The sequence below is a fragment of the Hippopotamus amphibius genome, chromosome 11, assembly GCF_030028045.1.
Source record: "Hippopotamus amphibius kiboko isolate mHipAmp2 chromosome 11, mHipAmp2.hap2, whole genome shotgun sequence".
Classification (NCBI taxonomy): domain Eukaryota; kingdom Metazoa; phylum Chordata; class Mammalia; order Artiodactyla; family Hippopotamidae; genus Hippopotamus; species Hippopotamus amphibius.
In genome coordinates, this window is record NC_080196.1 from 28,785,273 (window position 1) to 28,813,253 (window position 27,981).

The following is a 27,981-nucleotide window of genomic DNA, read 5'->3' on the forward strand; positions in this document are numbered from 1 at the left end:
CAGTGGTGCACAGCTTGCCTTCTTAAAGACTGTGCTTTTCACTCTGTTCATGCCATTTCACTGGAGAGGAAATCTGCATCCATACTCCAATGGAAGCCATAAGGTCACCACGTGAAAACTTGGAGGGCAAAAAAATGTTGTCAGTAATGAGATCTCAGGCATTTGGAAAGTTCACAGGGTCCTTTGTACAACACTGAAGAATCCCTCTGTTTCCTCTGGTGCTGTTTCATGCTAATTTCAGAAGATCAGCCAGTATAAGGCATCTCAACCGAAACTTCAGTTCACAGTGGAGCCCCTTTCATCCTTTTTTGCAGCTAGGCAGTTAGATTTATCTTGTTGATCTCTGGAAAAAAGGAAAAAAGAAAAAAGAAACACAGTCACATGCATATAACAGATGGAACAAATTGAGGGGTTTGCTCCTACCACTTTTCTCCTTATTAAAATGAAAAGGAGAAATTGTTTTTCAGTGAGGTACACATCATTATGATTATTTAATATTTGAAAATTTTGCAATGTGCTAAAACTCTAAAAGTTGCTAAGATAGACTGAAAGTCACAATTATAGGGATTTTCATCACTTTGGCACTAATTTTTGCCTTGTGACTCCTCTGGTTATATCCAGGGAGGGAACAGATAGCCAAGTTCACCTAAATTTTCCTAGTTGTGACCTGTGTGATTCTACCATGTAGAGAAAGATATAAAGATGAAGTAAAGAAAATAATTGACTCTCTGACCTGCTATTGTGTAAAGTGTTGCCACTGTATTGCATTTAAACTGTGAAATTTGATTTCAATACAGATATGCTTAGGAAATTCAGGAATTGCACTCCCATAGAGTCACCTCATTTATTATATTTTCCATTGTCCTTGTTCTAAAACGTTGTGATTACACTTCTAGGAATGTGCTTTTATGGCACAGGAAACAAAGAACACAGGTAAACTTCATATTAGATTGGACTCTAACCCCCAGCCCCAGATATCTGAACTGTAGAATCAAAGTTCTAGCAAAATTATCTCGTTTAATTCCCCACCTGTAGGCTGCAGAGTAACTAAGATTCTTGCTCTCTGTCCTTTCTTCATTACTCTTTTTAAAAAAGTGTTTTCTGTTGAGAAATGAGTCATTGGCTTAAATTTGCCAGTCTTATAAGTGAGGAATGAACACTAATCCTATGTCCCCCAGGCTCTTACATAAGGCAGTCAGCAGAAGATCCTTTGAAGTTGCGAAATTGTTTTATAGAGCACAAACCACGGAATCCACTGTACTGTATTATGATTTGGCAGTTATGTTGGTTTAAAACACCAAATCATCTATTTTTCAACCTCTTGATGTTATTCTGTAGACAGGGCATTAGTATAAAACCATTTGTGGAATATTGGCATATAAAGGGTAATATAAATCATAGCTTGAATAAGTGGTGATTTTTATTTAAGGATCATAATTTTATCTAGTTTCTTATTTAATTATGTCACTTTCACTATTATTGGACAAGATTAAATGATGTACTTCTCCTCACTTCCTCTTCCTCTTCCTTAACTACCTACCTAACTTTTCATGTTTCCAGTGTGGCATTATATATTATTTCTTTGGAGAAGCTTTATCTGACTTGTCCCCTGGTCTCCTCCATGTCCTGCTGATACCATTTTACATTGCATATTGTGCCTTCCTTTGTAGCCCTTGTCAAAGGTGTAGTTATATACAGACTTGCAAATTTACTAATATAATGTTTGTCACTCTCAGGAAATTGTGAGCCTAACTAGGGTGGAGCTATATTTATTTTGTTCAGTGTCGTATCTTGTAGTGCTGGGCAAATCTATAAATGATTTCCAAAAATATATTTACTATTTGACCCAATGCTTTAAGCAGAATGTATAACAAGAAACTCTTTTCACTCAGTTCTAAAAATTTGGAGGGAAGAATCACAAAGGCTACCTTAAAGGAGAAAGATGTAATCTACAAAGGACCGAGAGTGAGATTAGCAAGATTTATTAATGAGCACAAGAAATACTAAAGTAAGTGGTGCAATATTTCAGAATTACTACAGGAAAAATATTTTAAACCTAGAATCCCATACCCAGCCAAAATTACATTCAATTTTGAGGGTAAAAAAATACCCTTGGGGATATTGATAAATTAAGAAGGCTTACCATTTGTACACTTTTCCAACAAAGATTACTGGAGGATATACTTTACTAGTCCAAAGTAACTATGTGCACACACACATACACAGTACGCTTTTCCTCTGTGCCAACACAGTTATACAGAAATCACAAGTAAACCTGGAAAACAAAATCTATAATCTATACCTGGAAGGGGTTTGAACCAGGCAATGACAGCTATGGGCATATTTGGGGGTAAGGGGAGAGAAAAGTTACAGATATTACCTTGATGTTGGTAACATTTTAATGAGTTTGCTCAAAATTTAGTCATAACCATCGTAACAAAAGGAGGAAAATTCCTATACCACCTAAGGACAAAGAAAAATCTGTCAACATAATCAAAGGGAGAAAGAGCGGGGGAAAACAATAGGAAAGCATAGGGTGAAAGGTGTCAAGATAAGATCAAATATAGTGGTAATTAAAATATTTAAAAGAGAAGACACAGAGAATAGGTTCAGAAAAGATCCAGCTCTACAATGTTGTTAAGAGATATACCAAACTGAAAATAAACATAAAATTTAGAAATAAAAGAGCATAAAGGAATGTATCCGGCAATGGTAAAAAAAGAAAGCATATGTCGCACCTTTGATATTGAACATGGAAATTAATACAAAAATATCTTTTATGTTATAAAAGATAAAATTTACTGTGATGTGAATCTTGATTCTTTATATTAATAATTGAATCTTTATATTAATTATTTCATTAACAATCTGTGTACTAACTACATTAATCTTTATATTAATAATGTTAATAGGCTTTATTTGCTTATTTATAAATTTTTCATACCAAAAGAGTAAAAAGCTTGGTAAAAGTCTTCATGGATGCGGAATGTGGCTGGCAGGGTCCAGAGTGGGGCTCCAGAGGAAGAGGAGCTATCTGAAGCCAAACCTTTCCACGCATCTTTTTCCCTGTTCCGTGGGTCAGAGGGGAGAGTGGTCACCTTGTTGTCCAGTATCAACATCATTGTTAAGTGGTGGAAGAACAAGTTATGAATTGACTTACACACGTTTGAACCTTTTCTTTCACCATTTTGCTCTCCTTTCTCACACTGCTAGCCTGTTATTCTAATTAAAGAAATATTGATGCCATCAAAATGGAAGCTTTTGAATAAGAACTTACCCTCTCTGGTTATGTTTTAATCCTTCCTTTAGAAAGGCATGGACAGCATTTTTGGTGCTTTTTTTCTACATATACACATATAACCATTGAGAACAGTGAATTGTCAATTACCCCTTGTTGGATAGCACTAAACCCAAATAAAGATGAGGATGACTAGGCCTATGATGTTGCCTACTACCCGTATATCAGTAGGATATAGTTTAAAAAAGAATAAACCTCAGAAGTACAAATCTCTGACTATATACAAGTAAATGAAAGATTTCAGAAGAGGAAAGTGTTATGCTCAGAGTGTTGAGACAGAGAAATGATCCTGACAACAACTTTGGAAGATTTTAAAGTTAAGTCTATGATTAAAGGATGGTTAGGAGGCCCATGTTAGAGACTATGCAACACTTTCCAAATGAAAGTGTTAATGCAATAATTTTTCCAGCCTGAGTCCCAAGAAAGTATTAGAATTTAGTTTTCAAATTTACGAGAAGGCATATTTCTGCTGCATTTCTTTTTTTTTTTTTTAACATTTTTTTAAAATTAATTAATTAATTTTATTGGCTGTGTTGGGTCTTTTTTGCTGTGTGCGGGCTTTCTTTAGTTGCGGTGAGTGGGAGCTACTCTTCGTTGTGGTGCGCGGGCTCCTCCTTGCTGTGGCTTCTCTTGTTGTGGAGCACAGGCTCTAGGCGCATGGGCTTGAGTAGTTGTAGCACATGGGCTCAATAGTTGTGGTGCATAGGCTTAGTTGCTCCGTGGCATGTGGGATCTTCCTGGAGCAGGGATCAAACCCACGTACCCTGCATTGGCGGGCGGATTCTCAACCACTGTGCCATCTAGGAAGCCCTGCATTTCTTCTTTATTTGCCCTTCTAATCTATTCATGGCACACAGAAACAGTATCAAAAACACTTCACTTGTTAAAACTGTATCTCTATAACTTTTATTTTTTATTTTTTTAAGCTCTTTATTGGAATATAATTGCTTTACACTGTTGTGCCAGTTTTTGCTGTACAACAAAGTGAATCAGCTATATTTATACATATATCCCCATATCCCCTCCATCCCTTGACTCCCTCCCACTCTCTCTATCCCAGCCCTCTAAGTCATCACTCATCCTCCAGTTGATCTCCCTGTATTATGCGGCAGCTTCCCACTAGCTATCTATTTTACATTTGGTAGTGTATATATGTCAATGCTGCTTTCTCACTTTGTCCCAAGTTTTCCTTTGCCCCGCCCCCCGCCATGTCCTCAAGTCCATTCTCTACATCTGCATCTTTATTCTTGTCCTGTCACTGTAAAAGTATAAATCAGAAAATGCTTCTCTCCAATTTTTTTTTTGTCTTTGCATGACTGTGCGAAGTTTTTAGATTTGGCCACATTAGTCCACTGAAGTAGGAACGTTTGATTTATTTGAACATGCACGTGCCGGCATTGTTTTGTAAAAGATGCTGATACATGGTAGGGAAAACAATAAGAAACTTCGAGAGATCTGTATATCTCCAAATTGCACAGAGTACAGCATTTTAGTCAACTCTGGGATGATTTGAATATTTAGTTTCTACACTCCCTGTTCCAGGCATGTTTTATCATCTATCTGCTATCTTTCTGTAAAAAAAGAGAGAAGGGGAGGCTCCATGTCGCTCTTGGTTTATTTAAACTGGTTTCCTCTCTCAAACCCAGCAGGTAAGCACTGACACAGGTGGAGAACCACGTTAAAATTACCATCCATAGCGTGGCCTTCTCCACTCTGCCAAATGCCGCGTGTTTCCAGCAGGCCACTCGGAGCATCTCCACTCAGAGGCCTGCTTCTGCCTAAACCAGTGTGCATGCCTTTTGATATTCCCACAGTGTGCACAATATACCCTGGAACACACACTGCTCAGGGTAATGTGTCTGTAATGCGATGAAATCAGTGGGAACACAGCCTTTTTTGCCTGACAGTATTGTCAGTGTGTATTATCTGGTTTAGGCTGTGGCTTCAGTTCATAGCAGTCGTCAGTTAAATTTCCCTTTCTGAAGCTGAGCAAAGTGTGGTAATGTCACAGCCACAGGCGACTGCCGTTCATAGGACGGTTACCGGAGAAGCATAGCCTCCTGGCTTGTCACACTGTATATATCTCAGGTCTTCTCTTCCTTCCTAGTCAGAGGTTTCCAAGAATGTTGCCTGGAGCAGTCATGGGATGCAAAAGAGAGAGATTTTTGTTCTGCACTTAGCAACATTACCACACTTCACACTCAGTTTCTGATAAAGGAAAATTTAACTGACTTGCTCTGAACTCTATCTATCAGATAATACACTCTGACAGGGCTGTGGATAAAGGCTAGGAAACCTACTAATTTATATTTCATTATCTTTGCACTTGGCTTAATCTGTTATCTTTTGCTAAGTGTTACAAAGATAACAAGGAGAGCTGAACTGAAAGGGGAAAGGGGAGTCCAGACCCCACAGGGGATGCAGGAAGGCATACTACATACTCAGCTTCCCATCTGAAGAAGTCGTGTGCCAGGTGATACAGATGAGGAGAGGCAGGGCAATCTTGCACAGGTGAGGAGCGGATGGGCACCCCTAGCATCTGCTGCATCTTACTGTGCATCAGAAGACAACCCAAGGATAATGGAATTGTGAAATAACACGTGTTGATGCCTGGGCTCTCCTTGACCCATACCTCAGGTGGTACCACTCAAGAGCCAGAATAAAATGATATTCCCAGAACTTAGCCATTGTTATTGAAAAAAACATTCTTACTGGACTTCCCTGGTGGTGCAGTGGCTGAGAATCCGTCTGCCAATGCAGAGGACACGGGTTAGATCCCTGGTCAGGGAAGATCCCACATGCCATGGAGCAACTAAGCCTACGAGCTACAACTACTGAGCCTGTGCTCTAGAGCCCGAGAGCCACATCTACTGAGCCCATATGCTGGAACTACTGAAGGCTGTGTGCCTAGAGCCTGTGCTCTGCAACAAGAGAAGCCACCTCAATGAGAAACCCACACACCGCAATGGAGAGTAGCTCCCACTCGCTGCAACTGGAGGAAGCCCATGCACAGCAATGAGGACCCAATGCAGCCGAAAAAATAAAAAATAAAAAAGACACTCGTATTTAGGAGTGTATCAATATGTTGATTGGAACTGATGAACAAATAGGAGTGTACAAGGACCCGTATTTTGTTCAGTGACAAATCTGCTGTCCTCTGGAGTAGAGGATGGCCAATTGTCATAAACTGCTGGGGGTGGAGGGTTGGGAGTTAAGGTCCAATTCCTAAGCAAGAACATAGCAGTACAATTTAGCAGTTCTTTATAATGTGGATAACCCACATTGAGGTTGTCCAAGCTTTGGAAAGAGATTATAAATTAGAGATAATAAATTCAAGAACTCTCTAGGAGTTGAAGGCTATTCTATCTATTCAGCAGTATTTGTCACACACTAGGTCAGACGTTGGGAATCCAAACACTGATAAAACTTTCTCTCTTGAAGTCTTTCCTTTTCTTTTTGAAAGAAAACCATGCAGGCACCTCTCAAAGAAGGTCACCTGAGTCTCTTTTTGGTCTGTGTTGAGAAGAAGCGTACAGGTTGGAGGGTAGGTACGTGAATATAGACTTCAAGTTTAGCTCTGTCTGTAATTTATTCTAAGAGGAATTATACCTGTCTTGGGGGCATATGCAAAGCAGAGAGTTGTGAACTACTGTATATCTTTGTTTTCAGAACAACCAAGCTGTACTTTTCAATCCAGAGCAAACAATTCCTACGCTCAGAGCTTCTGCCTCCATGTGGATGAAGTGGAATTGTGGCGAGGAGTGAGAATACAGGCTCTAACCATATTATAGGGATGAAAAGTGCTGAAAAGAAAGTGACTATATTCGCGGGATTTTAGAGCTAAAAGGAACCACAAAGATTATTTAGAGGAAAAGAACCAAACTAGGAGTGAGAATCGGGCTTCTCATCCTAGCCATGCCATCCACTCAGTTCGTGTCTTTGAGAAAACACTTTCCCCTAAAGTCTCGGGGACATTTTCGGTGAAGTGAGAATATATGAATAGTTTATCTCTAAGAGTGCTTTTTACTTTAATTCCTTACAGTGGTATCTAGGGAAGTGGAAATTGACCAGCATTACACAGGAGGCTGATGAAGTAACCAGTACCGGAATTTCTGGTTCTCATTCCAGTGTTTGTCCTTTCTTTTTTTTTTATATCATGCTGACTCTCCGTGTGTGTTTTTTTTTTTTAAGTTTGGTCATATCCTTGGAAAAGTACCTGAAAGATTCAACATTGGGTCAAGAGTCGCAATATCTAAATACTAGTTGTTATTGTAGAGAAGCTTCTGACGAAGTCTTTAATGATCCTTAATGCTAGGAAGCAGCTACTGAAATAAATAACTTATGCAAATTTCAAAGTATGGTGCTGAGGTTCTCATTGAAAATGCAAGAGTAACTGTATGTTATCTTTAAAATATGTCTTTCCCTAATGATGCACCCCAAGTATCTGTGCAAAGGTGATGTCAGCTCCCAAGTTTTTCTGTTCACTCAGGTTGAGGTGCCCTGATTTTAGGTCTTGCTGGGATCAGCTCTCAAAATTCTGCCAAACTACTTCTGACATAAGCCGGCTGAGACTCACTCAGTTGTTTTGTGAATTTCTCCAGGGAATTCTTATAGTCACCCCATGGGAGGTGGGGATAAGGACTTCATCATTTTGATTTCTTTCCACCTCCCACGCACAACCAATTTTGGTTCCAGGTTTGTGTGTGTGTGTCCTTAAATGCAAATTGGCAAATGGCTTTCCTGCTCTTTTACAGGGCCCTTCCTATTAAATTTTGCTGTGCTCAACTTTCTCTTCTTTCGGGGAGCTCTCCCATCACCATTTATAAATAAAGTAGATCCTGCAATTCCTCATTTAACTTACAATCTAACACTCAGTTTTGAGATACTGATGAAAGCTGTATGTTATTATTTGTGGGCACTTCTCCATTCCTGATGTGTTTCTTTTCTGTTGATAGTGAAACTCCAAGTCTCTCTCCAGATCATTATTTATTTCATCCCTGGAGGGATGAAAAGAGTTTTACTTGACTAGCAATATTGGGAGTAATAGCGGGGCAGGTGTGGCTTAGTCCCACCTTTCTTTCCTCTCCTGCCCACTGTCCCTTTAGTATTTCTGTCCCCAGAGGGGGAGGGGGATGTGAGGTCCGCTTGGGCTCAGTCTTGCCTCTCCCTTGGGGTGAATTCTGCCTAATTCTGGGATTCAGTCATGCGGCCCATTGGGCTCTCACACTAAAGTTCATCCTCCATCCTAATTCTTATCTGTACTAATGGTGACATTGTTTTTCATATTGTTCAGACCTCGGGTAGGAAAGAGGGATTCATTGCAGAAACTCCCTCAGAGACACTACCTCTGTCACAAAGAAGGATTAAAATGATGAAATATCTCAGTTGAGTGAACAAACCCTTAGTGACCATCTACTAAGTGCCTGGCATGTCATTAGACATTGGAGAAATAAACATGAATTAGTTCTTTTCTTAAAAGTGCTCAGAGTTCAGTGGAGTAGATTTGTAAGGAAGACTGGAGACACCAGAAGGAAGGGGACATATTAAGACACACAAATGCTTATCCTTACCAAGCAAGTCTAAACCACCTAGGAGTGTGGTTGGGAGCAGGGAAAGGAAGTAAAGGCAAAAGATAAAAAAAAAAAAAAGGTTCATAAGTGGGTTCCACGGATGCTTCATTTAGCCAACCATTTCACTTTTTCTTATAGTCATCTTTTAAGAAATTATTTTAAAAAATATAACTCTTCATCAAAATATAACCTTTTCTAGAGACCAAAAAACTTTGGTCTAAATATATAGCAAATAGACACATGAAAACTGAAGAATTAAAAACGTAATTTTTAATTACATGTGACAAGTTGAATGTCTTGGTGGCTAATATGTGTTTTTCCATGCCTGAACAAATTAGCCTCATTTTTCTAATTTACAAAGTAGGAATCACAGCAGCCACCTTGTGGAATTTTTGTAATGTTTAGAGTTATTGAATTAAAGGCCTTGGTGGGAAGTAAATGAGTAATTAATAAATGGTAAATATTATTATTTATATGGTGGCAAACATCTAGTGTGAATTTGATTTGAGTAATTCCTTGAACCTGAAGCTTATAAATATCTCTTTCTTTTGCCTAGGGATATAGAGCATACCTCTTAACCTCTTAGATGTTTTTGATATTATGTAATCACAGTGGAACATAATTAAAATTTAGATAGGCTTAGATTAGGTTGGGGCTGGGGTCAGGGGACTGAGTAAAATAAATCGAGGAAAAGGCAGAAAAAAAGAGTGTGAATTTATAGGCGATCAACAGTCAATTGTCCCTTGACTTTTTAAGAGCAGACTGTTTAGAGCAATGCTTATCATTTAATTGACCATGTCTATTGATTTGAATGACCTTTGCTTCTGCAATTTTTAGCAAAAATTATTGACCTTCTTTATTTCTATTTGATAAATCCCACAAGATACTAGGAGTTATGGAAACAAATGTGAGCATATTGGTGTCATTCCTATTAAACAGAATTTTCTCTATTCCTTGGAATCTGAATAAGGTTTGTTCCCTGATCGTCACAGTTTAATATCAGAAAAAAAATAAATTATTAAACCCTATGTATTCATTGGTCATGATTCCCTGTAAAGGTATATGCTATGTAGAAATAATACTGTGTTCTTTTGTTTCTGATTCTTCATGTTGGGCTAAATTGGAGGTGGTGGTGACTGGAGGTGGGGGTGGGCAGAAAGAGAGACAGAAAGAGAGAGAGAGAGAATAACATTTTCACTCTGAAGGAGCGGTCACAATAATATTTCACTCTGTGCTTTCTCCCTTCTCTACCCCCCCAAATTAAGTAGTATTTTACTTTGACTCTCTTCACATTCACTCATTTTTTTCCCCCAGGTTAACCCACACAAAGCAGACATTACATTTTCTTTCTGGTTAGGCTGACTTCCTAGAGACAAAAGTTCTTGTACACATCATATCCCATTCATGATGCTCCATTCTGGAGACATGTCAGTGCTGCAATCTTCAGTCCTATGGATGATTCTGAGAATGTGTTTTAGCAAGTGTCCAGTTCCAGGGAACAACCCTAGGTGCTTTATTCAGGGTCAGTGAATTGCACAAGATATGTTGCATTTTTAGTTACCATCTGTCTCCTTGCATCCCATTTCTGACTTTCTTTTTTTTTTTTTGGCTGTGCTGCACAGCATGTGGGATCTTAGTTCCCAGACCAGGGATCAAACCTGCACCCCCTGCATTAGAAGCGCAGAGTCTTAACCACTGGACCGCCAGGGAGGTCCATCCATTTCTGACTTTCTAGGGACGATTTGATTTGGCACATATTGTGGTGCAATCATGGATCAGACATATTATGTGAAGCCAAATGTATACCTCCTCACGAGCTACCCTAAATCCCCTGCAAGTTCATAATTCGAGTGTAACACTCTATAGAAAGAAAAATGATTGAAGCACTAGAAATGCCGCATGCATTTAATTCATGATTTCTGTTTTCTAGTGAGCGCACGCACATGCACACACAGTGAGATGTGCCCTGCCACACTTTAGATCTGCTGTTATCCATTTATGTACAAGCCATCTAATTGCATTGTAAACATGCATGAGCACAGGTGTGTGTGTGCCCCTCCTTCCCCACAGAGTCATTCCTCCATCCTTCTCTTACCAGGAGGAATGAGTCACAATTGCTCCAGCCTTCACCATGCACTGGTTCTGAGTATTTCTGCTACAGTTTGGCAAGACACATTTTACAGACAGCCCATATATATATTGTAAAAACAAGCAATCCCAACATCTCATTGATTTAATTGATAGAAATTAATTTTTTTAACACAAGCTCATTATATGTCACTGGGGTGCTCTACTCCATGCCTGCATTCTGGAGACACATTGATGATTGTAGCACCAGTTGAACCTGTGGCTTCAGTGATCACCATGGAGGGGAAAGAGAGTGAGTGCATGGAGCCTTCAAATTGCTATTCTGTTTCTCAGCTTTAAGTGACGCAACTCAGAAGCTCCACTCACTGCCATTGGCCAGAATAGTCACCTGACCCCACCTCATTGAAAGAGGGCTGGGAGGTGTGGTCTTCTGTTTGACCAGAGGAGAGAGAAACTTGATATTGGTGAGCACTGGTAATATCTACCATACAGGACAGCTGAATAGCTGGTTACCTGTGGTTGAGCTTCAAAGGACAAAGCCATTGCGGTGACACCACCATCATCCTTGAAACTAGAACTTCACTCACTTCAGGGCTCCCATGGGTGCTCAGTTTTAGAGAAACCGACCCACATTGACCAAGGTCAAAAGAGACTGAAGTATAAATTATCTTTATTACATGAGAGCCAAACAAAAACAAAGAACGCTAATGTATGTTAGGTGCTTGCCGTTAAATCTCATGACCTCTCCATACAGCAGATATAGGTATCCCCTACTTTTCAAAAGTTTGCTTTAAGCCACTTCACTTTTATGAAAGTGCTACATTAGTACCTGTTTTCACTAACTGAGTGAAATCTGAAGAAGATTTTTGCTTTTACAAAAAAAGGTGAAAAGCGAAAAGAGTGTTCAGGATTTGTTTTGCTGCAGCCCATTTAGAGGCAGCACACACCGAGCAGTGAGAGTGGCACCACCAAGCTCCTCCCCTGGGAGCTGCACTCAGCATCTCAGCATCAAGCAGCCATAGCTTTGAACTGTGTCTGTGAGCATCAGTGCTTTATCTCAATTTATTCTGTGCATCTGTTAGCAAGATGTGTCTTAAGGTAATTGCTTCTTCAATTTATGCTATTTCCGCTAATGGACGTTTTCATTGGAATGCTGTACTTTTGGACAGCAGGGGAAACCTGTACTAGTATATAGAGGTGTGGGAATGGTGGCTTAAACTAAACAACTTTCCTAGGTCTTTCTAACTGGCTTGGGTCACTTTTTTGGGGACCAAGCCATTTTGCCTGCTCTTTAGAGCAATTCTTTTCTAATTATTGGGGTAACTAGAAGGTTGAGTTAGTTCACAGAAGGTTTTACTTCTTTAACAGGAATAGAATCAGAGCAAAAGAAGGTGAAAACTCACAAACTCCTCACCCACTGTGATGAGTTCCGATGAGTCCTTCAAAACCCACAGCAGAATATGCCTGTCTCTCAAATAATTGCATTCATGGCAGCTGTACACAGAGGGCGTACTCTGTCTCTGTCTGTCCTTGTTGACTTACTATAGTCGCATGGTCACACTTTTTTTTTCCTCTTTGGGTGTCTTCTGTTTCATGCTTGTGGTAAGAATAATTACAAGCAGTTGATTAGATTATACTATTATACTCTAGTTCTTTCTTCTTGGACACTTCTGTTAGAGTTTGGGGTACTCACCTAAGATCTTTACAGACAGTCTAGGTAAAGATATCCACACTTGATGGCTTGATCAGGAATTTATTCAGAAACTATTTGCTGGAGCATATATGCACCTGCCATTGTTTTAAGAGCTGCTCATATATTGAAGGGAGAAAAAGAGAGACACAGGTCATACTGGGATAGATCTAAAATCCTAGTGAAGATAGAAAAGAAACAAAATAAAAAATAAATTATATAGTATGGCAAATATTAATAAACCAGGTAGACATGGAGGGGCAGGTGGTATGAGAGAAGGTTTCCCTAAGAAGGTGATATTTGAGGCCAATATGACTGATGTGAAGAAGCAGGTCATGGGGAGAAATAAGAGAAAAACTTCTTATATGGAAGAAATGGAATGGTCTTCCAATAGAACCAGAATTTCACAGGGGAAGTAGTGTACTCAGCGGAGTTTAAGTTTCAAGTAGAGCAGGGTTACTCAATCTCAGGCCTATATACATTTTGGGCCAACTAATTATTTGTTGGCTGTGAGATGTTTAGCAGCATCCTTGGCTTCTACCCACCAGATATTAGTAGCATCTCTACAGCTGTGAGAATCAAAATGTCTCCAGGTATTGCCAAACATTCCCTGGGATGGGCTGGCTGTGGGGAGGGGGGGCAATATTGTTCCTGGTTGAAAATTATTGACTTAGAATGAAAAAGTGAAGGGAGTGCAGAGCTCTATCCATCTATCATCTATCTATATGTCTATCTATCTCTCTACCTCTTTGTCCATCCATCAATATCTGTCTATCTGTCATCTATCTATCCATGCATCTATCCATCCATCAGTTATCTATCCATCCATCTATCATCTGTCTATCTCTAAACCTACCAACCTACCTGACTTAAAAAAGGAAAAGTGCTGCCTGATAAAAGCTTCCACGTTCCTCCTTTTTTAATCAGCAGCCGTGAAGTGGAATGATGACTGCTTTCCCTCATCACTAATTGTTGGATCTTAGAGGCTAGAGACCCTCAATCATCTCTAGATTGCTTTCCTGTTACTAGGCTGGTGAGACTTTCCAAGAAAAGATTATAAGAAGTGTCTCCTATACAAGTTACTCTGGGATTTGCTCTTTTGGGGGGCATCTCTGGTATGTCTCCCAGTCACCAAAGTAGCCTGTAGGTCATAGCACAGTCCTTCAGGCCAGATATTCCTTCTATATTAGACATGCCAGCTGGCAGAGACTGGCCATATTACCTGCATTTGCAACCTCATGATCGCTTCCTGGGACTCCTTACATTTTATTGCCCAAAGCAATATTGTAGAAAGTTTTCAACTGACTGGTGTTCACTCATCATTTATCATTTTAGCAAGATCATAATATGATTGGCTCCTATTGATTTGCCTTTAGACCATAATGTTCCAAAGAGACAGGCTGATTAGGTGTCCAGTGATTCATTGATTGACAAATCTCAGATTTGATTCTCAGCTTTGGATGTTGTCTGATTCATCTTCCCAGCATATCAATCCACTGTCCTTCCTGGGAGATTAGCCTCTTTGATTGGGTTTGTATGTGGTTTTATGTTTGATTGGTTTTCATCTTCTTTTCTAAAACCATTTCCTTTTATTTGTAAAGGGAAGATCTTATCAGAAAGACCAAATGAATTGGTCATGCTCTGTGGCTTCTTCCTCATGTGTGTTCATGGCCTCTTCATTTGTTTCATGGAGATTTACAGATTTATACTTCTATCAGATACACTTTCAAGTAACATAGAGAGATTAAGATCTTGCTATTTACCTTCGCTCAAAAAAACGTTTTCAAAAAACTTCCCTGCCTTCTTAAACAAACATGCACTTGATTTGTATTTCACTCAGATTATGTCTACAGGTGGTGAAACTTTGAATCTCAATTTCTATGAACCATATTTAGTACTGTTCCACTGCTCTTTCCTCTAATAAAAGATAAGGATAGATCCATGCCCATTATCATGTGACATGTGTGGGAATTATAGAGGTCCCTGCCTCCCTGACTTTGTGCTTGGCCATGTGATATGCAGGGGATATGTCGCACTCATTGGCCATGCATGAGAAACATAAAGGTCTTGTAAAACAGCTTAGAGGTCTTGTTCAAGTGTGCATAGGCAATGCATCACATCATAAGTTAGTATGAAAATAAGCCATAAAAGGCTTGTGGAAATGGAGGTTAACAGTTTATTGTAATTATAATAAAAATGTATGCTGGATATATCATTTAAAAAAAAAAGAAAATAAGCCATAATTAATCAAGTGGATTGACTTTATACTTTGTTGATAACATTATCTTCACTCAAATATTAATAAATAAAGCGTCTGGTTTTGTAGAAGATGTCCACGGCTATCATTATATGTCAATTGTGTGCCAATTACTGATTGCCACATGTGTATGAATATTAACCTTTTATGTGTTACTTAAGACTATAAAAAAGATAACTCTCTTTGGAAGTGAACATTTCAGACTCACACAAACAACCGAGAAAGCACAGGTCAGACATGGTTTTCTTGCTGAATAGTACTTACTTGTTCATTTGTTTGTTTTGGTGGATGACCATTCGTTGAGCACTTATATGAGTGGGATATATTGCCAAGGGAATGCTCCTTCCCTAGTTGGAGCCTCGCCATTATTGTGCAAGATGTCCTCTATTATTTTATACATTTGCTAAGGAGAAAACTGGCTTTGGAAAGTCAAGCATCTTCTGCAGTTTTATAAAACTAGTCTGTAATTGTCAGAAATGACTCATACATTTTCTCAGGTTTTACAGCTTGAACTGTTAACCACTACTGCACTGTTTTAACTGTGAGAGGTGGTAGCCAAATCAAAACCTAGTTAAGAGCTTTAGACTTAGGATTCATATTGTGTACTGAGACTATGAACCATACGCGTCTATTGTCTCCTCTCTCTTCATAAATAACCAAATAAATGGAGCACCTAGGGACTTCCCTGGCGGTCCAGTGGTTAAGACTTCACCTTCCAATGCAGGGGGTGCGGGTTTGATCCCTGGTCGGGGAGCTAAGATCCCACATGCCTTGTGGCCAAAAAACCAAAGCATAAAAAAAGCAACAAACAAACAAAAAAACGCTCAGAAGCAACATTGTAACAAATTCAATAAAGACTTTTAAAATGGTCCACATCAAAAAAATCTTTAAATTGGGCACCTAATATGATGTAGACCTTTTTCCAAGTAAGGAAGCTATACCAAGGGACAAGACATCCACAGAAATTGCTTTCATGGAAAGGATTCTGGTGGGTATTCACCCTGCTTTGCAATGCACTAAAATTATCAAAATATAAACATTATTTTTCTCACTTGAAATTCTCTCCTTGTGTGGATATCTTCTGTAATATATAGCAGAACATTTCACTCGGTGATTTCAGGTTGAAATGCTTTATTCTGTCTAACACAGGAGGAAAGCAGAAAGTCATGCTTCTTCCCAGTAGCTGAAAGCATGTGCCTAGGTTCAGCCTGTACTACGGGCTAGATGGTGGCTTCTACTGTGTTTGTCACCCTTCTCGTTCTGATCTATTCTTTCTTTTTTATCTTTTCTTTTTTCTTCTGATCTAGTCTTAAATTCACTTTAAAACAATGGGGCAATATTATGACAAATGTTAAGATCTTAATCTTTATAAGATCTCTTGCCCCCCACCCCCCCACATTCTTCCCTTATTATATGATATAGAAACCTAAGGGTTCTACATTTGAGACTTTTATTTGCTTTACAAGTCTCCTCTTTCAATTGCCATTTTAAAGAATATTCCTTCTTAAAAAGGAAATGTGGTATGTGAGTAGCTACATGCCCAATGAGATTCTATACCTTTTAGTAATATCCATCCTTTGCCAACAGCCTCCCCCAAAACAAACCATTTCTTTCATTCATTGAAACTATTATAGTTTAAACTGAGCAACTAAATAGTCTTAAAGATTTTGTTTTCCTGGGACAATTACACTGCCTTCAGTGAGTGTTAAATTTAAACCAAAATCTAAGCAAAAACTGAATAAAGTGAAAGAAAGGAAACTAGGTTATTTTTAAAATGCCAGGGTACTCAATAAAGCATTGTCAGCAGGCATTTGCTTTACATTTTCAAACTGAAACTATTTGAAGACTTTTTTTTTCCTTCAAAGTAATTAGGGTGACCCGGAAGAACAGAATCTCACTTTGGGATCATAACAGCAAATATAATATTAGACAGTTCCTACATGGCCGAAAGATAACTTTATAAGTTGATCTGGATCTAATAGACTTTCAGTTTGGAAAATATAATTTTCTTTGGAATTTCAGGAGACTTTTATCTTTTGATTTTTGCCTTTAATATGATCTCCTTGTGTAAGTAAACTGATGGGATTTTTTTTTTCTGGGTCCAACTACTGATACTTCTCCAGTATATAGGTGATAGTACTCCCCAAATTTTCAGTTTTGTCCATCTTAGTGCACATAAGCCCTGAAAAAACAAAGTAAAACAAAATAATTTGGAACTTAAATAGAGCTAGAAAAAAATTAGTAAAAATGTATTACTGAGTACCGGTGAGGAGACGCAAACAAAACTACATATGTTCTAATCATAAATGCTTCAGTTGCATCTCACAGATACGGTGGTCCAATAAAATTAAAAAAAACAAAACTCCTTTTGAGAAGTTATTTTTAGATGAGAAGATCCCGTATTAAGTCTAAATCTGTAACAAGTTTTGGTCTACGATAATCCAGAAATCATTTATATTTCATAACTGGTTTAGGGATTCTTAGCAGGAGATACGCCTTCTGAATTGTTTGCCTAAGGCAGCTATTAAAATTAATCTTCACTCCCTGACCATCAGTGACAGGATTGCAAGGGGAGTGAACTAGAAGAGCACATGGCTGCAGATGGATTGGTTACAAATCATCTGCAAGGTGGTTAATCTGCAAATAAAGAATTTAATGAGTCAATCACATAAGTGTTATCTGAGAGCCTATAAAACTAAGGTTCTCCTCACAGAATAATGGAAAGATTCACAGATGTACTTCAAGTACACTTATCTACCTATTTTCCAATGAAGAACCCAAACTAAACCATATCCTCGTTCTTACTAGTTGAGAATCTTTCCTTTTGCTTTAATTCAGACCCTGAGTGCTGGCACCACAATTTTGCTGCTAAACTGTCTTCCAATTGTCTCACTAGCTTTTCTGTGACAACCATTCGCTGGTAGGCACATTTTAATTGTTTATGTTCTTTTTTTAAAATTTTTGTGTTGGGTCTTTGTTGCTGCGCACGGGCTTTCTCTAGTTGTGGCGAGTGGGGGCTACTCTTTGTTGTGGTGCACGGGCTTCTCTTGATGCGGAGCACAGGCTCTAGGCGCATGGGCTTCAGTAGTTGTGACTTGTGGGCTCAGGAGTTGTGGCACACAGGCTCAGTAGTGGTGACTTTCAGGCTTCAGAGCACAGGCTCAGCAGTTCTGGCACGCGGGCTTAGTTGCTCCGAAACATATGGGATCTTCCTGGACTAGGGCTCAAACCCGTGTCCCCTGCATTGGCAGGCAGATTCTTAACCACTGCACCACCAGGGAAGTCCTAATTGTCTATGTTCTGACAAATGCTAACTCCTGTATTTCACTTCAGTCTTCTTTTTGTTGTAATAGTCTCTCAGAAAAACGTTCAAGTGTGATAGCTGGTTTTCAGAGGGAATACCATCTTCTACCTGTGGACTCCATTTCAAGAATGATTCCTTGAAGAGTGAAAAATGTCCAGAAGCCAAATATAGTATACTGTTATACACAACTATTCATGTTGGAAGCACAATTACTTTAATTTTATCCAAGTTTCTATCATGTTCCATTAAAAATTTAATAATGTTGATAGGAAACCATTAATTATACTCATTTATAATTGAACTGGTGAATCTTTAACATGAACCTGTATTTTTTTTTTCCTTAATAAAAAGCCTCATAGGATTCACTAACCTTTCTCACATCTGTGTCATAATGAGGGCAGTTCTCAGGAGAGTAATTAGCAGTGGCCTGGCTGCCATTTACATATTTAGTACACATCTTAATCTTTGCTAAGTCTAATTTGCATTGTTTGGCTTCCTTTATTTTATCCTCTAGAACTTTAGTAATGGTGCTTCATCTGAATAGCCACAAACAAGAACCTGACACATTAACTTAAAGGATCATATGATTCGTGCTGTCACAGCCAACAAGGCTTGTCTTGATCTGGTCCTTGCCTAATGTTTCAATGTCTTCTTATACCACCTTCTTTTAGTTCTCTACTCCCTACTACACTAGCCTTCTCTCGATTCCTAGGACCATTTAACTCTTCACTGTTTTAGGTACTTTTCAGTAGCTGTTTCCCCTAAATGGGATAATCTTCTCACTAGCTGTTCTCATGTCAGGTTTACTATCATACTTGGTAGTTTCCCTGTCACCTTTTCTGAAAGACCATTTTGTTTACCCCACCTAAACTAATTCCTTATCTTTGCTGTCCCTACTGTGAACCTATGTGTGTTCTTTTAACACTGTTAAGGGTCTGTGGTTATCTTCCCATTTTATATGTCTGCTTGTTCTCCAAACATTTTCTAGTTTAGAAGCTGTCAGCATCCAAGTACTCTGGTACAAGTGACTCAGTGGGAATGTGAGGTTTGGAAGGACAGCCTTAGCAACGCTGTGGGTTTAGGAGTCATGGGTAGAGTATTCAATCTAACAATATAGGGCATAAGATAAATCAGATGGTAATGTGGGCATGGCTACTCAGTGCTGGTTGTAACCCTCCTACAGCCGATAGCATAAGTTTCATAGGTCAGAGGAGGACTGTCTTTTTATTCCGACAACTCAGGGAGGGCCTCATCATCAACAACTTCATCAAAAGCTGACACTCTCTCACATCAGATGGATCCAAATGATGGAATTCCAAAGACTGAATGTCTGTATACAGGACCGAAGGTATTCTAACCTAAGGCTTATATGAAAGACAATTTTTCAATGGTAGTAGGGCTTCCACAAATAAGAGCCGTGAGAATAAGAGCTTTGCCTCTCTTCACCACTTAATCGCCAAAGATCAATACATGTTTGGAGTTTTGTAGGTAGACAGTAAAATTAATTGTTTGCATGTATAAATAACTTAATGGACAGAACGAATGGAAAAGTGAAATAACCATATGAAGTATCCATCTTTGGGTGTCATGTAGACATAGGTTTTAACTTTTAGTATTGAGAAGCCTAAATTTTGTCTTTCAACATTAAATAATTCTTTATTTTCCCAAGCGTGGTGCCTTTTTCACCTCTTCTCACATCCTCTCCATGAATAAGGCATATGCTTAGTCAAGAAAAGAACACTTTGCCTCAGTGGGTGGGCTGTGTGCTTGCAAAACAAAAACTGATGCTTTATAAGTATTGCAAAAAAGCAAATTATCAGGGTAACAGAAACAGACTCAAGCAATGCCTTCTGCCAGATTCTCTCCAGATCTGGCCCCCAGTAGGAGTATGTGCCTGGGGGTGTGAAAGTGGGGATGCCGTGCCTGCAATGAGTCTGCAGCAGCCCTTCACACAAGCACAGTGAGGAAAGGCATCCGGGTACTACTTCTATTTGTCTTCTCAATATTCCTCACATAACCCCAAAGAGGACTTCCCTCCATGGGTTTAATTAAGTAAAAACACTCTCTGACCTGTCAATCAGGGACTGAGTTCATGCTAGGGCACTGACCTCCTCTTCTGAGGTATCCCAAATGAAGCTGCCAAGTTTCATTCAGCTCTAATTAAAAGTTCTGAAAAGTTTTTTTTTGTTTATTATTTTTCTCTTGAGTATGTTTGTAATGTTATTTATTTAGGTAGATTCTTGAATTGCCTTTGGAAATACTATTTGTTTCTTGAGACAGTCATCATTCATCATGTGGTTAGCTTATTTCTTAGAATTGAATATTATGTAAAAAACATTATTTCCATCAACAACTTAGAATTACAATTCCATGTATATTCTTTATCTTTTACCCACCAAATTAAGAAAATAGTTTATCTTTACATTATTTCAGGGGTAATTCTTTGCTTCAGTGTGTCCTTCTGCTTCAATCACTTTATCACTGTCTGAGTCATCTTAGTTTGTGACTACAATCTGTCATACTAAATCATGCTCAGTTTTTTTATTTGTAAAAAAAAAAATTTTTTTTTTAAAAACTCCTATCCCAGCCCATCATGAAATTCAACTACAGAGGAAATACTTCCCTGTGTTCTTAAGCTGAGAAACATCATCCCCAAATATATGCTACAATATATAAAAAGGAAATTTTCTGTGTTGGTTAGAGTTCACTTTTTGGTGCCTTTTGTTTACATTACAAGAGATAGGAAAACAAATCACTGACATTCATTCATGATTACATTTTCAAACCAAAGAGTTACAGTGATTGGTTACAGGTAGTTGGGTAGGAGTGTACCGAGCTGCTGTACCAAGCTGCTTCTTCACATACAAGACCTTTCTGAATAGAAGGATTCTGAAGACCCAGTGTGATGAAGTCATAGTGACTCATAAGATAAAATTTACCAACATTGTGAAAACTTACCTGAACTACTTCCAAATTCCTGGCAGTGTCTGCTGTAGTCTACTGACATACCTATCACCTATGTCTGCACTTACTCTGGGGAGCAGTCCCCACCCAAGTTGGATGCTTTCAGAATTTTAACAGGACCAACATTCTTTTATGTTATTTGTATTGGGCCCCATAACCTTACAACCAGTGACTTGTGTATATTAATATTGGACTTCATGTTGTCTTAATGTTTGATAGTTTCATTGTTTGGTAATACGTAAAACTTCACATATTAGTAGAGCAAAATTTGCCCACTTATTTCATATGAGAAGCTTTGGATAGGTCTCTCCAGCTTCCAGGCAAAGAACTCAGGTCTGTAAGACTTTCATCCTTCTATGCACTTAGTGTACATTTTCAGGCTCTTGTTTCCCTTGTATTTCCAGATTCTTTCACTGACCAAGTTCTAGTATAGTCAGCTTTTTGTCATCCGGACTTTGTGTGTTATCAGCTGAAATAATAAATAAGATATACTCAGTTCCAAATTGCAGACTCTTACTACTATAAAACATTATCAAATCTCTCATTCTTTCTTATTTTCCCAACAGTTATGCATTGTATATAAGATCACACTGAGTCAAGATAAATATATATAGAATGTTAGAATTGGATAATAAATAAGTATTCTCACAGATAAATATTTTGATACCTAAAACTTGCCTAACCTTACAAAGACATGGAGAAAGGAAAAATAAATCTAAGAATGTTGTTGAGATAATTAGTTATTTAATAATTTAAAAACAAACAATTTGGAGTATCTCTTCATACAACACATCAAAAACAAATTCCAGAATTAAGGCAATAAATATAGTATTACCCACTTATAAATAACATCCTGAAAATGGGTAAGGAAAAAATAAAAATCTGATATTAAAGAGTATAGTAAAAATTTATTGGATAAAGACAATAAATAAGTACCATCCTAAGACATTTAAATGGGTAACAATTAATAAAGAAAAGCAATCAATTACTCTAGAAGTATGATAACTAAAAATTATCCCAGTAATGAGCTGTATTTTTACCAGTGTCTACCACACTGAGAAAATTTTAAGAGCTATTACATCTGTTGGTGATACAGGAAAGAAAACTGCTATATCAATCAACATCCTTAGCTGCAAGTACCTAAGACTTGTTCTGGGTGATTTAAACAGAAAAAGGAATTTATTCGGAGACTATACTGCAGTTTCTAAACTAGCCAAGAAGGCTGCAAAACCAAGCTCAGATAATAAGCAAAAAAAAAAAAAACAAAAAAAAAAAAAGGAGAAACTAAGTAGCAGACACAATCACAAATAAAATCACAGGAGAGCACTTGTCTGGTGAGGCTACTACCCACCCCACAGGCTCAGTGACCACCTTGCACCCTAGGTATAGCTGCTTTGGCCTCAAGTGTGATTCTCTAGTGCCTCCCCTCATGTGTCACTAGGCTCCAGGTTCAAAGTCCAAGGTGGGTCCATCTGGCTATGTTGATATTCTGGCTTCCCGCTGTGGGACAGGAAGAAAAGTCCTTTTGTATTGCTGTGATGAGGAAACCAGGAGGTTTCCACGAATGACTATAAGATGAGAAAACTAACAAGTAAAGATTGGGTCTCAGTCCTGGGATGGTGAACATTACAATGAAAAGTTCTTTTCTGCTCCATTATTTAATTCCTTTAACCCAGCAATCCAGTTCTTCATAGGAAAGAGCGGAGTAGAGAGGTGAGCTGTAGGGGTGATGGGGGCGGGGGGAGGGTGTTCAATACAGGAGGTCTACCTGGTACAGAATATCTGGATCATAGGAAGAAGAACTGCTTGGGTGTAGTACTGAAGAGGCAAGGAGAAGTGGCAGAGCAAGAGAAGAATCCAAGTCAGGAACAAGCAAAGACAGTAGAATGAGAATTCTCTGGGGAAAGGTTAGAAAATGTGAACCTAGCTTGAAGCTATGGAAAATTAGAGATCTATTCTGTCCCCCCTGTGGGTATGGAAAGCCCTGCAGAAGCCTCCTAGACCTTCACAGTTTGAACAAAAATTCTATACACCAGCCGCCAATCCTGGTCCACACACCCGCGGTATTTCCTTGAAGGCAGTCACTGCCTCTTTCCCTCAGCCTCTCTCCTCACACTCCTTTTTTTTAAAGAACTTTTATTGAGATACAGTTGACATACAATAAACTGCATATATTTAAAGTGTACAATTTGATTTTTTTTTTCTCACACTCTTAAGGGCATCTGGGTGCTAAACATTAACCCTGCTTTTGTGCCTCTACTTTTATTGCTCCCCAACAAACTTTGCTTAAATCAGCATAATGGATTTTGGAATTCTGACTACAAAATAAGAGAGCCCCTCATTTCTCTATATAGAACTGATGACTGCATATTTTGACCTGATTGCAAAGTACTCTTCTTTGTTAGTTTTCTCTCTTTCCACATACTGGCTTCTGGAAACAGTTTTGGGAAGCGTTTTTTTTTTTTTTTTTTTTTTCTTCCTCCAGTCTGTTGCTGTGGCCTTCAACTGGGTTTGTTCCCAGCGGGGCTTCTGTATGGCATCCATGAGAGGCGGTGTGATTGCTTTAATCTACAGAATCTGTAATCCCATTCAGACATAACGGGCCAAGCAATTCCAATCTGAGAAAATAATGCTGAATTATAAATTTGCTGCACTTTATTTTTCCTAAAATACTCCATGAGAGAGTATGTCAGCAAAACACATCTATATCATCAGCACTCTAACTGCCCTATGTCGATTTAAGGTTATGACTTCTTGCTCCGTAGTTCAGGTAGTGTGGTGTGCGTGTGTGTGTGAGTGTGGGTGTGTGCGTGCATGTGTGGTGCGTTTTAAAGAGTTACAGGAAAAAAAAGTCACTTTTTAGGATCGCAGAAGAGCTGTTCATTCAAATTTAGAAACACTGATTGGTTTAGAAATTACATAATCGTTTATAAAAGGAGGAGTTTCTAATTATACTGTCCTGATATACTTGGAATTTGTCACCAAAATAGGAAAGACCATAATAGATCCAAGTATGTTTAGGGGAGGAACTCAAGCCTAGTGGTGAAAATATGAAACCTCATTATGGAATCTTGAAATCAAATAAAAGTTAAAGTGCCAGAATGTAAAACCAACAGCAATTCAATCATCATGCAATTCAAATTAGTATTTTCACATTTTTTTGTGTCAGACTTCATATAAAGGATGATATAAAAGTGAATAAGAGATGGATCCTGCTATCTACAAACTCCCCCATTCATTTATTCATTTTATTAGTTCATTCCATCAAAATTGAACACTTCATCTATGCAAACCTCTGTGCCAGAGGAAGGAAGTCTGGTAACTCTAATTCATGACTGATTATCATACATTTTAAAACACACATAGGTAAAGAAAATGAGAAGACCTGGACCATCAAATCTGTAATGCCCATCAAGAAAAGTAAACTTTCTGCCCAGACATGAAGTATTGTTGAAGTGAGTCAAATAGAGCACAGAGGATTTTAGCCTGTCTTTCAATCATTTTTCCTTCACGCATTACGTATAAGAGTCCAACATCAGTCATTTAAATACAATGGAAGTTGCATTGAAATGACCCCTCCCCCCTAATATGGTAGGCTCGTAGACTCTGGATAGTTTGGTGTTCTATTATCATGACCTTAGGGAGGGCTCCACCTCTTCCTAATACAATGCACAGTGTGCTCTCTGGCAACTCTTACTATGGCTTTCCACACGTGTGTCTCCATACTGCTATGGCCCAAACATTATGTATTTTCACAACCTGGGAGAGAAAAGAAAATGCAAGAGAAGAAATCCATAGCTATGCTTAGCTCTGACTTGACCATGGGCTTTAGAATAATTATTTTCTTCTCAATTTGCCACAATTGTCTGTAGGAGATAAAAGCTCTTCTACATTATTATTAGTATCAAATCAATTATATGAACACCAGCTAACCGTTTACTGCATACTTACAATATCCTAATCCTTGTGTTTTGCAAGTTACATACATTGTTCTATTTAATTCTACACAGGCAGGAGAGAAGGTGGATTATCATTATTTTCCAGATAAGGAAATTTAAGACTCTAAGAGAAGTTAGGCAATTTGCCTAAAGCAGCATAAATAGTAATTGGTGGAAATTGGAAGTGATATTCAAATCCAAGTTTTACCTCTATTTCTGAATTTACCTCTATTTCTGACTCAGACTTCCTTATTTTTACCAGTTCAGCATTCTTAATAATCTAGTGCCACCTCCAGAAGGAAGTGAGAGCTTCACACCAAAGTCTCAGGGAGTCCACATGAGATCTGCCCACTCCCTTCCCTTCAGGTCCCATTCCCTTGCTCAGGTAACCCTTGTTTCAGTCTCGTTTTGTAGCTCTCTTCCAGCTTTCTGCCTTTTGGGTTGATGCTTCGGGTGGATTCTGGTTAGAAGGATCATGGCTCTTCTCAAGGCTCTTTGTTTTGGATGGGGCTTGGATCTACCCTGGCTTCAGCCCAATGGCTGTTCTGACTCGCTCTGCCCACATCCTGAGGACTTGTAGCCTACCTCCTCGGATCTTTTTAATTTCACCTCCTTTGCCTTATTTCCCTCTAGTTGGTATCCTCTCAACTCAGGTTTAAGGAGAAAGTTCTACAGGGAGTGCTTCTTAGGCAAAACATCAAGTGGAAATGTCATCTGAGTAAGGACCTAAAAAACAGACCAGAAGAAATGCATGCTAATTTACATTCTTGGGTTTAAAATTGATGCGATATTACACATAATGTATAAATAAAAGTCCATAAATTAATGGGCTTTGATTTAAGATTCCTAATATTTACCTACTCTTTGAGAAAATTACTCCCATTAGCTCCATTGCTAATTGTCTTTATTGGCTGGAAGTAGTGGTTTCCATATTAAGAGATATGTTCCTGGCACAGATCTGGGTTCACAGTAGAGAATCACAAAGTTTTTGTTTAATTAAAAGGTGAATGAATGCACAGGTGCTCCAGAACTCGTTTGACAGACTTCCCTGTTTTATAGATGGTGTAGTGTAGATTTAAGCATTAAAATTAGATATTTTTAAAGGAGTTTAAAAAAATGAAGTAAATATGTCATTTCTTGTTGAATAAACTGCAATAAGCATTCTTCACCTTCCACTCCTGAAATAAAGAAAAATTTATGCTATATAAAAGATACTTTACTTAGGTATAGCCTATATTCTGTTTTTGTATATACCTTTATTAATTGCACTGTTCTCAGTTTATCTCTTCAGAGTGAAAGCATAAGAAGTCAGTGATTATATTTAATTTATTAATTTAACCAACTCAGTGCTTTGTCCATAGAAGAGGTTGACTCATTATTTTGCATACTGGTGATTCCCCTTTGCAAAGAGATCTTTACTGGGGCTGCGTGAAGAACTTTTGAAGATTGGCTATGAAAAAATAACTGCAAAGTTTCTAAGTGGTAATGCTGTATACAGCCTAATTAATTTACTTCGATGACTTCCCATTCTTTCTGTTGAGAACAGCGCCCCCTCTGTCAGCCTCCCATCCGCTCATAACTGGTTATTACAATCTAGTAACTGCTGGGAAACTGCGTTCTCTAAAATGCCTTTCCCTGTGGCTTAAAGATTTTTTTAAATAAATAAATACAGTTTATGTTGGGCATCTACCACTTGAAGGGCTAATGATTATTGACTAGCCTCCAGCAGGCATCAGGGAGTCTTGCCTCAGGCCCTTCCAACTAGCCCCCAAACATGCCGAATGTTAACACATGTTTCTGGTTTCTGGCTGGGATTGGACACAAACAAGGCAGTCAGAATGGACCATTTAGTGTACAAGTCAAGATGACAGATCTCTGCTTAATACAAGGAAGAGAAAAATTCGTATCTTATTGGAAACGGCAGAAGAGCCCCGGGTGCTTTCACTTTGTGATTCTGCAGCAAAAAAGTGGGTTGTGTCAATATAAGTCTATGTCACCAGCTCACAGCTGCCACACTGAATTGACCCTGTTCACGGCAGACATAAAGGCCTTCCATTTCCAAATTCTCTCTAATGCTCATCTGTGAATGGGAGCAGAATGTGGAAAAAAGCCAACAAGTCTTCTTAGCTATAGTAGAAGAAGAGAGACAGAATTGCCTTAATGCAGCACAGCAATCTGTGGTGTGATTTCTACCATCGGGCAGCCTAACCAAGAATATTCTATTGCTTAGGGTCTTTGAAGGAGAATGCTTTGACAACACCAGCTTATGCTTTGCAAATCATGAGCCAGAAAATCTTCTTACCCTTCTAGATTCTTCTAAATGGCACAGGGCTAGATTAAATAGCCCAACCCTGTATTTCAGAAATGGGTGTTTAAGACAGCCTTTCTCAAATGAGATGCTACAGAATGTATGTGAAATGTTAATAGGAATTCTTGCAGAGGGTTTCCATTAGCAAAATAATTTTTTGGAAAGGCTTGGGTTAAACAGTTAAAGTGAGTTTTTATTTTAGGACATTTCAGGGATATTTTGGGCCAAAACTATAAATAGCTAAGAAAGATACATAAATTTCGTAGTTTATTTGAATGTAGAGACTTTTTCTGAGGAAGGGGTTTAAAGTGTTCTATAGACCACTCTTTAGGAATGCTGAACTATAAGAAGAAGCAGTATTGAAACCCCATCGTCTAGTACATTAATGTTGCCAAATTAAAATATACCTCCTATCCCGATATTTTAAGTTAGAATGTTCATTTCAGCAAATATGAATTAGGTACCAACTACATACAAGGAATTATATCAAATACTGTGGCATGGAATCAAAGAAAATAACAAAGTATGCTTTCTGCTGTGTGGAGCTAATGATTTGATGATATA